This window comes from Mytilus trossulus, chromosome 6 (genome assembly GCF_036588685.1).
Source record: "Mytilus trossulus isolate FHL-02 chromosome 6, PNRI_Mtr1.1.1.hap1, whole genome shotgun sequence".
Taxonomy (NCBI): Eukaryota; Metazoa; Mollusca; class Bivalvia; order Mytilida; family Mytilidae; genus Mytilus; species Mytilus trossulus.
The window spans coordinates 73,093,613-73,112,513 of record NC_086378.1 but is presented as its reverse complement, the minus strand read 5'-3'; the positions used below and the strand labels follow the sequence as shown (position 1 = coordinate 73,112,513).

The window sequence follows — 18,901 nt, the reverse complement described above, 5'->3', positions numbered from 1 at the left end:
ATTTAAGTAATTCCGGTCCAGGGCCAATCCAGTAGATGACTCATAGATCTTATTATACAACTGGTGGTATGGACCTAGAAAATTGTAATTTTTGTAAACAAGAGGTTTCAGCCATTGAGAGCGTTCAGCCTTGGTTGATTGTTTCCGTAACTTGTACAATAAGTTATAGTATGGATGTTAAATTTTTCTGAAAAAAATTACTAGTTTCTGTTTTTGCTATAGGAATATTTTTTATTTAAAATTAAGGGCATTTGAGGGATCAATTTTTTATTTTATTTTTCAAGAAAATGCAGCCAGTGACACTTTATAGCAATTTGATTTTTAGAACATTTTTTTCTGAGCAATTTATAGTATAGTTTGTAATAAAAAAAAACATTGATGCACACTATACAATTTGTATTCAATGACCACATAATAAACCTTACTTATAAAATACAAAAATACCCAGATGGAGACAGGAAATGCAATTAAAACTGGCATGCAAGTTACAATTATTCTGATAATATAATAAAGAAATTGGCTCAATTGACAATTCTGATAGTATATAGAAGTGGGCCCGGCCGAGTGACAATTTGGATGACACCAAGTGAAACACCATTCATGCATCTTGTCTGAAAATATAGAATATGGAGAATTTTGGAATATCAGTGGAGTAGCTGTAGGATTTTTAAAAGGATATTTGACGAGAAATTAAATTGAAGACAGATCTTTATTTGCAGCAATGGTTTCTGAGCTTCAACTTTCGTTAAGTGAAGCAGTTAAAAAGCTTTTAAAATAGTGATGGCCAGGATACTCTTTCATGTAAATGCAAAAAGGGGGAGTAGCACTTATAACATAAATGCTAAAAGCAAAAGATGGGTACTTCCCAAAGCCATTATTCAAACCCATACCACTTAGTCAGTTATAAAAGGCAAATGTAAAACAATTTTTACTTAATATCTGTTCTTTAATAATTCAAAAGTATGTTCAGAGCTAACATATTTTAATAAACAGCTTTTAACATAGGATTTTTAATTTCAGAAGGTGTGTCCCTGACAAAATGTCCACTACGAAACGAAGTTATTAAAATTTGCTAATACGCAGTTTTATAAAAATCAATCACGGTAATTTTTGTGTGCAAGAGATATAAACATTAGGGTCTGACAAAAGAAGTGGTGCTTTTATTACGGCAATTAAATTGTTGGTAAGAAAAATTGAGCACATCAAATGGACTAGAGTGAAAACGTATTTTTGTAAATGTCCACTACGAAACGGGGCAAATCTCCTTCGGTATCAGGTTTTAAAATTACTGTGAAAAATATATCAGTGTACAGCTTAATACATGCTTTGATGAATACAGTCAGTCTTGTTACTATTGCAATACAGGGGTTCAATGTGGAGAAAAAAAAACAACATGTGAATATGTTCCCTACGAAACGGTCACCTAAGATACAAGCATGGGAGAAAAACGTTTCGTAGTGGACACTACCACTACCATGCAGTCTTTTTTACTTTTTTTTCAATTATATTCGTGCAAAACAAATAACAAGGGTTAGTTTCATGTAATTTTTATTATGTTTTTATTAACATAGAATAGGGTTCAGTGATGTCAACTACGAAACTTTTGTCCACTACGAAACGCATCAAAATGTCCACTACGTAAAATGAGTTGTACCTTCATATGTGAAGTACTGACTAATCTTTATCGATAAAAAATTGGTTCTCCAATTCAGAAAAAAATGAGATTGTTCTAGTATATAAAGTAAACAAACTGAAATGTCTATAGGAAACATTTGAAATTGCAAAAATATGTGTGTTAAGAAACAGTTTCGTTTTTGTTCCCTACGAAACAGAAAATAATATCATTTTAAAGAGTATTTTTAAGATAACATTCTTTGTTTACAAACAGGTCTATAATAGAGGTATTCAAGATAACTCTTGAAATAAAATTTAGATAGGTTAATTTGATTTTCCATTTTTTAGGTCTGAAAGGAACGCTTTTTTTGAAAAATGCCCATTTACCTTTCTCATTAGAGAAGAAGACTTAAAAATTAATGCAAATATATATTTGCATTCAGAGTACCAAACGGCCCGGCATTCGGCAATTTTTAAAACAGGAAAACGTTTGCCGTTTGATAATATTGTGTGGAAGTGTAGTATAATATAGTAAGAGTAGAAAAGACAAGGCAAACTTAACTGAACTGTCAACAGAATCTAACTGCATGTATGCTATATAATATTTGCTCTCCTGGGCCCTACTTTGGCGAATAAAACATTTTAAAACGATTCTATTCTATTCTATTTGCTATGATATGAACTGATATGTTTATCTATTAGTAGATGAATCGTAGATCACTACTAGTAGTAGGATCTAGTAGATCTATATATATATATCTTTATTCTCACAAACCAAATTACAAAGGTATAGAGATAATTATACATATTTCAAAATTACATAAATAAATAATGTACGAAAGTAGATAGAGGCATTCACAATTGTTCACCCAGAAAAATTCAATTTGTTATTGATCTCCTTAATAAGTTTACATAGTTCGTTCAGTTCTGAACATTTTTTTGAATTCATTAAGTCATAAAACTTCAATGTATTTGGACTATTTCTATAGTAAAATGCAATACATTGTTTTCTACAGTTATCAAAAGCTGAACAATTAAAAATGTAATGGTATTCATCACCAATGGCATCTGAATTACATAATACACATTTTCTGTTTTCTCTTTCTATTTTTTGCCATCTTCCAGTTTCTATTGGAAATTTCATGTTCAAAGTTCGAAATTTAAAAAATAAGGATATTTGCCTATCATCCAAAATATTAAAATATTTTTCAAACTCCAAAGTATCTTTAAATAAACGATAATTTCATGCTTTTGGTGATTCCTGTAGGCTTGCTAGCCATTTTTGTTTGAATTGATCTATTAAATTCTGTTTGATGGTTACATGTAGCCATGTTTTATTTACAAAAAAGATATTGTCCCATACATATGACAAGCCACACGTGTCCAAAATTGACTTGACTTGTTTTAACCATAAAATATTTGTGCCATATTTGGCATTTGCTAAATTATACAAAATAGAAGGCAATTTGTCAGGTTTTCCGGTTACCAACTTGAACCAATAATTTATCATTCGTAACTTAATTGAAATATCAAATGGATATCTTCCCAATTCACCATAAATCATAAAATCAGGAGTAGACTTTTTTACTCGAAGTAATATTTTACAAAATTTAATATGAACCCTCTCGATTATTGAATTATTTCCAAAACCCCAAACTTCGCACCCATACAGAAGTATTGGTTTAACAATTTTATCAAATAGATCAAGTTGGCATTCAATTGACAGATTATGTACTCTACCTTTTCGAATAATATCGTACATAGCATGTGTTGCTTTTTCACATTGCTTTTTTTAGCTCTTGAAAAATTTCCTGATCTAGACAGTAATAGTGTTGTGCGGGAAAGAGGGGGAAAGCGCTGACTAAGGCAGTTGCCTCCCCTTTCCCATTGAAGGGTTAATTTTATTGTTGGTCTGCTGGTTTTACATGTTTATGGCACGCCTGACCCACTTTTATAGATAATCCTAAATGATCTCAGATAAACCAGGATTTTCTCAGATAAAGTAGGATTATCTCATTTTTTTACATTAAGCTCAGATAAACCGGGATTATCTCGATTTTTTCCAGATAATGCCGGTTTATCTCAGAATTTTCAGATAAACCGGGATTTTCTCCAGATAATGGATTTTCTATATTTTCTCAGATAAACTAGATTTTTTTCGAATTTGAATTAAGCTGAGATAATCTTAGTTTATCTGAGATAAACCGGGATTATCTGAGAAAATCCGGGATTATCTGAAAATTCTGAGAAATTTGATTAACTGAAAAAAAGGAGCCAATAGAAAGTCACGACACATTGGAAGAAAATTTCATGGTCATAAGGGATAAGGTATAGAGACCATGGAGCATAATGAAAGATAAGGCTCTTACGGGAAACGTTTTAGAACGTTTATTTTTTTCTAAATTTTATAAAAAATAACAAGTGATTTATTCAGGATGTACATGTATTACAAGTATATCGATATTAATGAAGATCAGAGGGAAGTTGTCTTGAAAAGTTTCTTTTAAGAGAATTTGAATGTAATATCCGTTTTTATTTTTCCTTATGAAGATAGTGAAATGTGTTACATAAACCTAACATCCGCACAATTAACCAGGACAAATAACTTTAATGTTCAAAATAAGTTTAGCACAGTTGAAATACACTATTTAGAAGTCCTAAAGAGTTTCCTTTTAGAAAGTTATAATCTTAATTAAAAAAGATACCACGCTCCATTATCTTTCCGTAATTTTCTCTATTAAAACAGTGAAATATGGTATCATACATTTTATTGCTTAAATATACATTTTAGTACTTACATTTTGTGTTTAGTAAATTGAAATTTAAAATTTTAAGTGTTTTTTTGTCAATTAGATAATCTAATCATGATGATGGCAACTGCCCAATACCTGAAATATTTATTACCTTACAACTTCATTATATTGTTTATTGGTTTGTTATTTAACGACACGTGCGACTGCCCAGTGCAATGTTAACCATTAAACAAACGCTGTTGGGTGTTTGATCGGTTCATTTTTATTTATCCAACTTTTTAAAAACTATATGTAGTACAGGTAAAAAAAGTTGGATAGATGAGATCAAAGGTAATCAAGAACAAAGGTTTTTTTTTAAATTAGAGTTTGGGTTGAAAAATAAGAGTGAAAATTATACCCGGATTAAATTTTCTGTAGTATTATTTAGCATAGCATGTTAAAATGTGCAACTGACATTTAATTTTCATCCTCGTTGAAGTAGGTGGAATACTGCATCAGTGTAGTGATATACGTTGATCTGTCCTTGCTGTAGTCTATCCTTAAGTTGGGTCAGTCTGTTGTCTATGTAGCTGCGGAACCGTAGCTCATAGGTCCTCATGTTATTTTTTGACTATTTGCGGACCATAGATGGTTCGGCAGCTATTGTCTATGTAGGTTTAGGGGCGTTTCCATGATATTTGAAAGAGGGGGCGGGGAATGAAAAAAAAACGGCAATTATTTTTCTTTGCCGAACTTCCTCCATTAATTGTCTAAGGTTTGTTAAAATGGTTGGATTGATCTTAAAAGCAGAAGACCAATAACGAGAAATTCCAAACATACGGTATAAGGCGTTACTAAACATTTCAATAGTCCTAGGCCAGGATTTTATGAATGAAAGGCGTAATTATGGTTGTCCTGGTAGAGGGTCCATGAGGAAGCTCAAAAGCTCCTGGGTTTCAACAATTAGCATCAAATTATGAAGAAGCTATACTTATAAATATCTCTCTATTTTAGATAAGATTCTGGTTTCTTTGAACAATTATACATGATACAAGACAAACAAACACTGAAGTATAAAGTTCGTTCGTTTTAAATATTGTCGGATTTGATATGGAATACACGATTGAATATGGAAAATTGACTTTAATGTACAACAGTGCTAAATTAAAGCAATCGTGTCACTGTCTAGTTCCGATAGGTGGTACCAACTAATGGATATTGAAACAATATGATACTACCAAAGGCTATCAAAATTGGGAAGTAAAAATGCTGCTTTTCTGTAAGTCGTCGAACCCCTGATTTGTGGGTTTCTTCTGTATAAAAGATGAAATATTTATTTATTATCTAAAATATACTATAAAACTTACTATCGCCTATTTTATATATTTTTTTAAATAGTATAAAAACATACAGGAACAAATTTACTGTCAAATTTTAGAAAGACACCTTACTATCACTAAACAAACAACCAAATAATTAACAAAAATAAAAAGTTGGCTAAATGAGAATACCTTATTTTAAAAAGTTGGACAAATGAGAAGACATCGTTTGATCGTCACATTTTGCATAGAATTAGATCTAATTTTTTTGCAACTTGTATCTTTATTTTTGTTCTAAGAACACATTTCGCACTGAGTGCAATCAGGAGGTCCAGGACGGTTTTAAGACTTTCTGGAAAATTATTACTTAAAATATTTGTCTGACTGTTAAATAAAATACATGATGTAAATTCATGGAGTGTCAGTGAGTTTTAATTTTTTATACAAATGAGACCCCAACTTTGGTAGTCCAGATTGAACACATTGGGCAATCGTATATATGCAATAAGGAACAGATGTATCCACAAAATTATAATAACATTTTATGAACTTTCCTGCTTTAATAAATCATTTTTAATACACTTTTAATGTAATACTATTTATAAATCAGTGTTTAAAAGTCACCAATATATGCTAATTAAGATTAAAACTTCATATAACATTGTTATACTTAATCTTGTAAAAAAAATCATTAATAAATACTGTTTAAACTAAGATTAAAATTGCATGTGTCATTGGGTCATTTCATGTGTTATTCAATCATTCGTGTTACGTATCTCTAGTACTTATCTATGGATAAGAGCTAACACTACCAAAAAACAAATTCACTAGAATCATGGAAGTATTATATTGACTTCCATGCTAGAATTAATCGAAAAATTCTAGAAAAAAACTACCTCTAGGCTTATACTTTCATCAACAACTTATGTAGCAGATGTAACAATCATCATCCTATAAACGGAATACTTCCAATAGAAGCCCAACTTCATATTAGACTATTGAACAACACCTTTTGCGCAAGAAATCGAGTGGCGCTATGTTAAAAAACCTGAAACTATAAGGCTAAAAATTTGAAGAAAAAAACGGAAAAAAGTGGGATTGGCCTATTTGATGGCTTCTAAGAAAAAATAATGAGGGGAGTCACCGGGTATAACTATATAGGTCTTGTAGAGGAGAAACAGGTGCATCTTTTGCGCAAGGTATCGAGTGGCACTATGTTAAAAAAAAAAAATTGAAAAAGGGGGATTGTTTTCATAACCTCTATAGAAAAATAATTAGGGGTGTCACGGGGTATAGCGTGGTGATAGATACAGTATACAGAGTGATTGTAGATATACAGAGCTGTGATTAAGTTCTTAATTCGACGTCCAATTGTTTGATACTCAAATCCACGCCCAATGACAATGTTCCGTCATGTATTGCCAAAACGACGTCCGATTACCTTTATAGTATCTATAGTAGTCTTCTCTTACCGATGTCCAATATCAATGAATAATAGAATAACAAATTGCTGCACTTACACTTATACATGTAAATGCATATTGATAAATGGCATGCGAGTATACTTAAATCAGAACCCAATGACAAAGAAAACTAAACGAAATATATATATAGGGCAACACTCAGTCTTCAACAGTAGACGAAATAAAGAAGTATAAATGCCAACTGTTAGAGTATTATAATTTGGACTAGCTCTGTAAGAAGTTTGTCAACAATTTATTGTTTTACACCTGGAGTGAAAAATATACAAAATAAATTGGCATTATGTTTTTATGTTGTGCTGTTACACCACTGTCTCAGATTATAGGAAGATTAAGCGCTCACAAACATGTTAAACCCAGTCAAATATTTTATGTGCCTGTAGTATAGTGGTTGTCGTTAATTTATGTCTTGAATATTTGTTGTTCAGATTGTTTTTTTTGAAGTTATTTTTTAGTTGTATAATAATTATTTTATATGTTACATATCGTGACCTTTAATTGCTCAATGATTCCTTGTTGAAGGACGTTAAGTTCCCTATGGATATAAGAAAATGTGGTTTGAGTGCCAATGAGACAATTCTTCATCCAAGTCTCAGTTTATAAAAGAAACCCACTATAGTTACCGTGGACCACAGAAATCTCTTCCCCCTTTACTTATCCAAATTCAAATGAAATGAGGCTGGTTTTTCAAATATATTTTATTTACCAATTATAATTATTATGATATATCACAATGATACAAAATATCCAAATGAAACCAAACACAATCTGCTTTTGTTAGGTGTGTACGAATATCAAAAAACAAATTGATTCTAGGGATATGATTTTGGACACGTCTGTAAATTATCTCTACAATAAAAAGGAGGAAAAGGATCTGCATCATGGGTTTTGTATCATTAGCATAATATCACATTTATACAAAATAAATGTTGACATTACTGAGGATTCTATTTATTTTCCGGGTTGTTTTTATAATATTGTTTTAAATACTAATTAGGGGGAGATAATCCTAATGTAATTTCCAATTAAATAAGCATTATGAATTAAATTAAATCATGTCTAATTTTTGATACATGTATTAAATTCTGTAAACAGAGTAATTATTCTTTGTTTAATAAAAAAAACCTTTTTATTGCTAACCAAACTTATAAAAGAATTCCATAAACAACAGAATCCTCAATTAGTGCCAACTTTTAAAAATGACATTAAAAAAACATTACAATTCTTAAACAAAGGAAATTAAAGCTATGTTTATGCTACAATAAAAAATACATGAATCAAATTATTTTTTGAGAACAAACTCAACTTATTTACTGGGTTATAAAAAAACAAAATAGCAGAGACGTGGATTAAGAGGATTTTTCAGAGGGCCCCCTTCAGTGGGAAAAATTTGGTTTAATATTTAGGGAATCACTAAAACATGACTGGAGCAGGGCCCCGCTGAAGCAGTCAGTGCCCCCCATATTCCTGGAAAATTTCTGGATCCACCACTGACTAACTATCTTGATCTGTGCAAAAAATTATTAGATCACCAAGGATATGTTTAACAATTCATTTCATATTTTTAATCACATGCTGTTTTAAAATAAAAAGTAAAGTTTATTTTACTCACACCAAATTTCTAAGCATATTAATCTTTATTAAATATCCCCCCCCAAACCCCTTCCGGAGGAAAAATTTGGTTGATTGTACAGGAAATGACTGGTGTTGGGCCCCTTTATGTTAAGTTCTGGATTCGCAAATAGGTAAAGTGAGTAAGTGTATGATATGTTTGTTTATCCATCTACAACTTTAACCCACAATTATCAAGATTAAATAGGACTTTCTCTAAACTTTCAAATAATCTTCAGTATCTGCCAACACTGTGTTCCATTGTTTTCACTTCAAAAAGGTTGGGAAAACCCAAAATTTCATTATAATAAATTAAAAAACATACTGCCTTTAGTACAGAAAATCAGCTGAAAGTTTCAATGAAAATCTACCAAGCTGTGGATGAGAGCTGATGATGGACAAACAAACAAACAATACAAATCTTCTTTAACACCCCATTTCAAAGGCATATTTATGGGGATGTCTCCTCTCCCTGTTGCGGGAAAAATTTTGTTTAATCAATTGCGCTTGCCCCCTCTAAGAAAGTCCTTTAGGACCCCGCAAAATTTAAGTTTTAATGATTCATCAATTAAAAAACAATAATTGAATGCAAATGGAATACAAACAATATAAATAAAAAAATATCCAATTTGAAACTCAATACAGGAATAAAAACAATTTGTTTACAACTCATTCTGCCACAAGATTACTGTCTAAGGATACTACTAAAAAAAGATAGTAACAGTTCAGCCACGGTTTGCAGGACTGAGATTGTACCACACAAGGCAGCAAAGGTGACACTTTCAACTGAAAAGAAATAAGGTCAAGTTTTAATTATTGTTTGATTTCGAATTAATTTTTATTCTGGAATATAATAACATTTAATGTGCAATTTTTCAAATAAAAAAAGAACCTGATATCACTGAATGTGAAATATAAAAAATAGAAGATGTGGTATGATTGCCAATGAGACAACTCTCCACAAGAGACCAAATGATACAGAAATTTAAAACAACTATAGACTGTATGACTGTCGACAATGAGCAATGCCCATAAACCATTATCAAGTCAACTATAAAAGATTCCCAAAATGACATCTGTAAAACAATTCAATCAAGATAACTAATGGCCTCATTTATGTACAAAAAATGAACAAAAAACAAATATGTAACACATCAACATACAACCCCAGAAACAGGCTCCTGAAGACAAAAATAAACTTTCCAAACTTTTCTGAGACTTAAAGGTGGTACCTTACACTACAGGGAGATAACTCTGTAAAATCAGCTAAACGTTTTAATTACGTTGTGTTATTTAGGGAGGATTAAGCTTTTTAATGATCAAAAGTAGTGTTTGTAAAACTGCTATATAATCAGTGTAATTTATCTGATAAAATAGTTCGTTCAACGTTTTTGAAATTTTTATATTTTTGTCAAAGGGTCAAAAGTAATACTTTGTCAAAATTTTATGAAAATATAAACGAGCCAAATTAATTTTAGTGAAAGTGTTGGGTACCACCTTAACATCAATTTTCCATGAGTAATTATTTGAAATATTCAACATGATGAATGCAGAAGCTGCTGATAAATTCACTAAACAAAAAGTTAAAATAATTGAATACGGTATGTTATTTGTTGTTTAGTTGACACTTACTCCACACAAAATTTATGTTAAAAATGTAGGAATAAAATTCTTTTGAAAGTTGAAACGAATATATGAACCACTGAATGTAAGGCAGTTATTATGCATCTTTTTATAAAAGCTATTTTTTTACTTGATATCAGGTTATATCCCCTTCATATTTCTTGTTCAGGAAAGGGACAAAAAATCAGTAAAAATGGATACATAGATATCTAGGGGCATAGATACATGTATAATTAAAATTTAAATTGTTTGTTGATTAATAAATTCTCACCTTAAACAGCTCTCTTTACTCCTCAAGCAAGTTACCCAAAGGAAACTTGTGATGCTAACCTGTAAAACAAAGTTCAAGGTCAGTTATTCGCAACTTTAAAAAATATATATAGATCATAATAATTGATTAAAAGTTCTCGAATAACATACAAAATTCTGTGAGAAAATAATTGGTATTCAAAATCAAACTAATGGTTATGTTTTCTGCTCTTTGTATGTTTTTTTTATCTCTCCAACTCATTCTCGATTGCTATTTTCAATTCTATTAAGTTTGCAATACAAAAATAAACTTGTACTTTATCATATAGTATAGTATTTCAAACCTTTAAAAAAACAATTGATATCAATTACTATTAAATTATGAAAAAAACTAAAAGCTTGTATACCTACTATCATGTTAACAATATCAGATATTCAAGTCTTACTCCCCACACCATGAAAACATTGTAATTTCAACAACCTGGAAAAAAATGTTTTCAAGATTAAATTGTACATAAGATTTTTTTTAAAAGTGTAACAAAATTATGCCTTGTCACATTTCTTATGAATTTGTCTTATACTATCATTTTCTGTATGTTAACTTGATACCTAAGGTACAAAACAATTCAATTGAATACAAGTTGTTGTTCACATCCATTTGTATTTTTGTGCATCTGATGAGTTGAGCCTTTTTCAACTGATTTTTATAGTTCGTTCTTATGTTGTACTGTTATACCACTGTCCCAGGTTAGGGGGAGGGTTGGGATCCTGCTAACATGTTTAACCCCGCCACATTATTTATGTACATGCTTGTCCCAAGTCAGGAGCCTGTAATTCAGTGGTTGTCGTTTGTTTATGTGTTACATATTTGTTTTTCGTTCATTTTTTTTACATAAATAAGGCCGTTAGTTTTCTTGTTTGAATTGTTTTACATTGTCTTATCAGAACCATTTATAGTTGACTATGCAGTATGGGCTTTGCTCATTGTTGAAGGCTGTACAGTGACCTATATTTGTTAATGTCTGTGTCATTTTGGTCTTTTGTGGATAGTTGTCTCAATGGCAATCATACCACATCTTCTTTTTAATGCGTTATAAAATTGTTCAGCATTGATGTAGATGTCCTCAAAATCAAACCCATTATAAACAAATAATTTAAAATGCCTATAATAATATGATCATTAGTTTTGTGGAATATTTCAACTCACCACATATTTTTCATGGTAAGGCCTCAGACTGGGTTGAAGATTTAATTGACCATCTTCCTTAAGAGCTGCTATCCTAACCTGGAAGGTGGTTTATGTCCTCATCTTATTGTCCATTTGCTTTCAGAAATAACATTATGTAAAAATAAATATCAGATGCACTTTTTAAGTCTTTTGAAATTTCACCTAATCAATTGTAGTTACCCACAATTTCTCCCACCCTCCAAATCTATTATCTATAGCTAGAGCTCTGCTTACATTTTTTTTTATTTACAGAACTCTAAATAAAAGTAATTTTAGCAAGTATACATCTGATATTTAAAGAAAATGTGTACAAAAGTGAATATTTTAATTAAAAAAGTTATATTCCATATAAACACTCAGGAAATTTCAAGTATAATGAGTATAACAAAGGAATTACCTCCATTTTGTCCTGAAAATTTCACCCTGTTGAGACTCCACACCCTTTAAATATTTAACAATACAAAATTTGTATAATTAAAATAAAGAAATAATAATATGTAAAAACTACAACACATTTCAATAAAGGGATGCGCTTTAGCACATGATACGGCCGTTGCTCTTTTAAGTTTCACCAAAACTGCATAAAATCCCCCTTTTTTAAGTATAAAAATTCATTACTTAAGAAAACGTAAAATCTAAAATTAATAAAAAGGGAAAGGGAGCTTATGTCAATAGATATAAACAATTCACCAAAGTTTCATGGACATTGGTGAAAGCCTTTTTGAGTTATTGTCCAGGTGTGAAAAATCCCCCTTTTTTATGAATAAAGCCCCATAAATCCAAAACTTAAAATCTGGAATTTATAAAAATTGAAAGGGAGCAATAACAAAATGTATATAAAAATTCAGGAAACTAAAAAAACCCACTTTACATATTTTTTTTAGATTCTCCATTCTAAACCAACTGGACCTAGGCCTTTTGACTAGACAGACCATTATTAAGTTGACAAGTAAAATTTGTCTGTTCCATTTCATTTTCAAAGTAAAAATGAAATAGAGATACAGGGGGTGGGGGAATAACGAAGAAGATCTAACAATTGTAAATACAAGCTTCCAATCTAATTGAAAATGGAGAATCTTTACACCTTTTTTTTTTTTTTTTTTTTTTTTTATAAAAAATTACATGTTTTGAAATATATACAAAAAAAATTTGAATAACATTCTTCAGTTTTATCACATAATCATTGCTGCAGCCACAGCTTCCTGAAATAGAAATAAACATTCTTAAACATATTTGTCAAAACAAGATCAAACCGATTTACCGATTTATACAATTATTAGCAAAAAAGGATGATAAAATCAATGGTTGATGTGCATCATGTTTATTTTCCTTTATTAGTTGTATGAATTAATGCATTGGTTTTCTAGTTTGAAACTGTTTCACATTTTGTTATGTTCAGGCAGGGCCTTTAAAACTGGTACTGTAAAACCAGAAATTATTGCATGCTATTCTTGTGATTTTTCAACAAATGGACAAATATGCAAGATAAATAATCCCAAGATTTCAGAAAAATCTGGCCTCAAAGTTTTGCATTAGAGATTAGATTTATAAATACAAGTTCCTATTGTGATATTCAACCAGTTGCATTATTTACAGTCATATAGGTTTTGCTCATTGCTGAAGGTCCTACAGTGATTGTAATTTGCTTCTCTTATTGATAGTTGAGTAGTTGGCAATCTTATAACATCTCTTTATTCTTAAATACCCAATCCAGATTACCAGTATAATTAAAACTATTAATTTGGAAAATATTTCAAAATACATGTGTTCATAAAAAAATACATGGTGAATTAAAAAGTTCATTAATCAATATTTTAGTTTCTTACCATAAAATTCAGCTCCAATGGCCGTTTCCCAGCTTCAATCCTTGTAGACAAGCTGTGGTGCTAACCTGAAATATAAAATACAAAATTGTTTTAAAGGATAACTTCTGAAATACTGTATCTATGATATATAAAATGGGTTATATATGCGATAGGTTTTGAGAACATTGGTTAGACATCAATCCAACAACACAATTCAATCCTAAAACGAGTAGGCTTAAAAGGGTTAAGTTGGCCCTAAGATTTTTTTTTTTTTTTTAAATCAAGCCCAAATACTACAAATTTAACATATATATTGTTCTGGTATCATTATTGATACAAAATAAACACTTCATTTTGGCACCTGACACTATAAACTATTAAGTTATGACATCTTGATTATGCAATTCTGGTGTATTCGCAAAAGCGCCAATTAAGGTCCAATTTTTCACAATTCAGAACAGTTTTTAGCATATCCAGTAATAGTTTACGTCTTTTTATTTAAATACATGTATTACCCTTGGTTCCTATAAGTTACGAAACATTTTGGATCAAAGGTATTCTTTAAGCTTTTAGGTAAGAAAATTCACAAAATTATAGCATTTTGATAATATCTCCCAATATAGCTAATTATGGAGACTACAATGTATTATAAAGAAGCGATTTATTTTAAGTCACATTAAGTTTCTTGAAATATATCCATTTAAGATCCAAATTGGGGCCCCTTTGATATTCTATGATAAAAGTTGAAATTTAAAATCTATTATAAGGCCATACTTTGCCAAGAGACCATTGTCATATGATACTGATAAAATAAAGAGTATATACTGTTGACCAAACTCTTATAAACCTTTAACCCTAAAAAAGTCAGTATTCATTTTAAAATAATCTTATTTATAGATTATTTTTTTTTAAACAGGATTAACAATACTGGTACCTACCTACATATTAGCTGTATTTGACCACCAAGTCTTATTCCCACACCATGAAAACATGCCACAGAAAGTACCTAAAAAGAAATTAACACATTTATTAATTTTACAAACCAATTTCTATGTCAACCTAAAGATTGATTTACACAGATTTTTCTGATTTCTTACTTCAAGTACCAATAGTATAAAATCCACATATTTTGTAAAGATTGAAAAACAAACAAAAGTAGTCAAGGTTTATGATTTGAATTCTGCACTCAACTAATTTGAATAATGAAAATGAGTTGTCTCCCATTGAATGAACAAATCTTGCTGTTAATTGTGCTAGTCTCCCCTTGAAAGTTAATTCCTATCTTAGAATTTACTCCTGCAATTGTAATAGAAATTCTTGTTAATGTACAATCAAGGGGTACAATCAAAATTACGTGATGGATATACACACACCGGAAGTTACAGTCGAACTCGCCGCTTGAAAGGTTAGTAGTTGCATTTTCTTGTTTATATCAATTAAATTTTGATTAATAAGTTGGCACACCGAATGTCGGATAGTATGTAGTTTTAAAATACACAATTGGTTTTGCTAGAAAGCGTGCAGTTATTGAAAACACTTTGACACAGTTCCAAATTTTCAACGAATTTTTGTGTCGAAGTGTTAGCATTAACTGCACGATTTCCAGCAATGATAATTGTGTATTTCAAAACTAGATAGTATCCGACATTCCGTGCACTACCTTATTTATTAAATTTCATTGATATAAACAAGTAAATACGACTACTTACCTTTCAAGCGGTCTGCTCGCCTGTTACTTCCGGTGTGTGTATATCCATCACGTGATTTTGATTGTACCCCTTGACAATGGTATCCCAAAATATTAAACTGGTAAATAAATTATTGAAAGATGTTTTTCATGCAGAAAATAAGGATGAATATGTACATTTAACAAATATTTCTAGAAAATGTATAGAAATTGTTTGACTTCAATAAACTTGCCTTCTCAATTTCATGATAAAGCCTCAGACTTGGTTGAAAATTCTATTGACCATCTTCCTTAGAGCTGCTCTCATCATTATCTTAATTGCAATCTTTTCGTATTTGGTCCATTATTTATAGAAATAAATAAAAAAAATATCAGATGCACTCTCAATTAATCATGTATCTTGAAAATTTCACCAAATCAATTCTACCGATAGTGTCCCATAATTTCTCCCACCCTTAAATCTATTATCTGGAGCTCTGTTTACATTTTTTTTTATTTACAGAACTCTGAATAATAGTCATTGTTAGCTAGTATACATCTGATATTAAACAAAAAACTTATACATATGAATATTTAAGTAAAATAATAAATTTAAAAGAATGAGGAGTTAAACAGGGGAATAATTTATTACCTCCCTTTGCCAAAAATTTCACCTGTTTAGACTCCACATCATTGCTATATCTAACAAAAATACAAGATGGTATAGCTATAATAAATAATAAATAATTTGATATAAATTATTTAAATAATTAACAAAAATATTTAGTACATCATTGTTCACCTAGGTGGTTCACTTCCATTACTCCAATTTTCTCAACCAATTGAAAAAATGGACACCAAGATATATAACAAATCTTGCTTATTGTGGCATTTAACACTAAAAATCTGAATTAATCTTTTCTCACCAAGATGTGTTTTTTTCTATGCTTCTTGTGAAATAATCTTTTTTATAGCTAAAAACACTGCAAAAAATAACAAACTAATGAAGAAAAAAAGAGATACATCCAACAAATCAGAAAACCAAAATGTACATTTTAACAAAATAACATTATTTTTCAGCTTTGTTGAAAATGGAGAATCTTTACAATTTTTAAATTTTTTTTTTGGTAAAAAAATATGAACATTTTTTAAAACATACACAAAAATAGTCTGAATTACATTCTTTTTGGTTTCAGTTGTATTGCACAATCATTTCCTGCAGCCACAGTTAAAGTCACCTGAAAAAGAAATATACATTCTAATATCTTTCAGAACAATATTCAATGCAAAGGAATAAGTAACTAGTTAATAAATGCACTTGTGATGCATAGAACAATAGAACATAGCTTTCACTTTGCTTTGAAGTGATTCTGTAGACTGAATTTACAAACAACCAGTCTTCAGTAGCAAACAAGGGATGACAAGTAGTTGGTTGTTGTTCGACGTATTTATAGATTATCGTTGAGATGACCAATGATAATCTGTTTATCGCTAATTTACCTATGACGACCTTGTCAATTTCAATGTCAATTTTGTTAGCAACGCCACGTGGTCTCCTTAGTTTCTAGCGATAATTTTTCCATCTCAAGCGAGAAGCATGATATGAAAATTATCACAAAAAAGATCAAAGGAAAAATGCACAAAATAGCGATAATGGTTATTATTTCATGGTTTCATTATAAATCAAGCTGTTGGTTTTCTTGTTTGAATTGTTTCACATTTTGCCATGTTTCTAACTTTTAAAGTTAACTGTAAGGTATCTGTTTGGCTCATTGTTGAAGGCCATAGTGACCATTTGTTGCTTACATATCATTTGGTCTCTGGGAGATAGTTGTTTCAGTGGCAATCATACCACATGATGGTCCACATCCCATTCATTATACAATGTATATACGGGAACAATTTTAGAAAACTTACAGATAGTAAGATTTTCTAAGTAACTGAATAATTTTTTTATTTCCTTTATTTATCTTGATACCTCCCTTTAGATTATATCACAGTTATAGTTCAAGAAAAATTAAAGTTTACTACGTCTCAAGATCTGCATAATTAAAATATAATACTTCTTTGCATAACATTCTAGGGTATTTACATGTTCTTGGCTAAATGACTCATTAATTTATGTATTGGTTCTTACCATATTAGTCAGCTCCAATGGCCATTCTCAGCCTCAATCCTTACAGACAAGCTGATGCCAATCTGAAATATAAAGTGTTAAGTCTTACCAGAATGGTTTCAAAAGATCGCTGTTACCATATGAAATTATAAAGAAATAGGTTATATATGTGTAATAGAGGCTGAGAACATATATTAACTAGATAGCAATCCAACAAACTAAATAATTAGGTTCGATATTCAAAATTACGTTATGTTTGTACTGATAAAAAAAAAATGCGTAAACTAGAAACCAAACTCTTAGAAACTTTCAAGCCTGAACCACATAAAATTTAAAAAGAATATTTATAAAACATTTATTTTATTCGAAACTGTATACTGGCACCTACCTATATACTAGCTGTCTTAGACCTCCAAGTCTTATTCCCACACCATGAAAAAATCTCACAAAAAAAACCTGAAATATATGAAAATTTACAATTTATATACTTTATATTTCAATTTCCCTGACATTTACCAAACATTATTCCAATTTCTTACTATAACATAAATAACTGTAAAATCAATATAAAAGATTAAAATCAAAAACAGTAAGTCTTAAGTTTATTGATTGAATTTTCAACTCCACAAAAATAATAATTTAAATATATTCCATTGTTTATAAACGTAAATTATGAGTTATCTCCCATTGAATGGCAAAAATAACATTTTACATTAGCAACATCAACTCTATCATATGCCCTTAATATACAATTTTTATCAAATTACTGATTGTATAGAAAATGTTTGGCTTAATTAAACTTGCCTTCTTATTTTCTTGGTGAAGCCTCAGACTTGGTTGAAGATTTATGTAACCATCTTCCTTGGAGCTGCTGCCATGGCTACTTTTCATGCTTTTCAACATAATTCTTTGTGATAACCAGTTCACTGAATCCATTTTAATATTCCAATGTCCTTTCCGTTGTATATAATCCAATATACAATTGTCCAAAGAATGTTCCAAAGCATCTCACAATATTTTCTTTTTACATTCATGGCAGCATGGAAGTAATTCTCAATATAAAAATTAATTGTTTGAACTCATACATAAAACAGTAAAAATATCAGATGTGCTTTTATACATGTTACTTGAATTTTGAAAATTGACCAAATGTTTTTTTTTAAATACCCACAATTTCTCTTTCCATTTTTATTTAGAACTATGTTTACATTTTTTTTATTTACATAGCTCAAATTATTGCTCTTATATTAGTTAGCAGACATCTGATATGTAAATACCTAAAAAAAGAGGTTATAAAAAAAGAACAGAATATTTATTGGCTAACACCTATAAATCACAAACATTTTTTTAATATTTTGGAGCATAGTTTAATAAAATTTCACTTGTTTTAAGTTTCTCTTCACACACATCATAAGTATGAAAATAATTCTACAAAAATTGATCATAGCCTGAAGTAG

General features: G+C 30.0%; 2 long non-coding RNA genes across 3 annotated transcripts; both read right to left on the bottom strand.

Moving 5' to 3' along the window:
- Positions 1–7,826: 7,826 nt before the first annotated feature.
- LOC134721821 (uncharacterized) lies at positions 7,827–14,671 on the bottom strand. Of its 2 annotated transcripts, none has more exons than XR_010107935.1 (6): positions 14,601–14,671; positions 13,684–13,748; positions 11,837–13,059; positions 11,037–11,110; positions 10,652–10,710; positions 7,827–9,543 (listed from the first exon to the last, which is right to left on the bottom strand). It is a non-coding gene; the product is annotated as an uncharacterized LOC134721821 (long non-coding RNA). The 2 variants fall into 2 exon arrangements; XR_010107934.1 differs by having other exon boundaries at positions 11,041–11,110.
- A 1,737-nt stretch (positions 14,672–16,408) lies between these two features.
- Positions 16,409–17,902, bottom strand: LOC134721822 (uncharacterized). Its single transcript, XR_010107936.1, has 3 exons — positions 17,833–17,902; positions 17,466–17,527; positions 16,409–16,566 (listed from the first exon to the last, which is right to left on the bottom strand). It is a non-coding gene; the product is annotated as an uncharacterized LOC134721822 (long non-coding RNA).
- Positions 17,903–18,901: the final 999 nt, after the last annotated feature.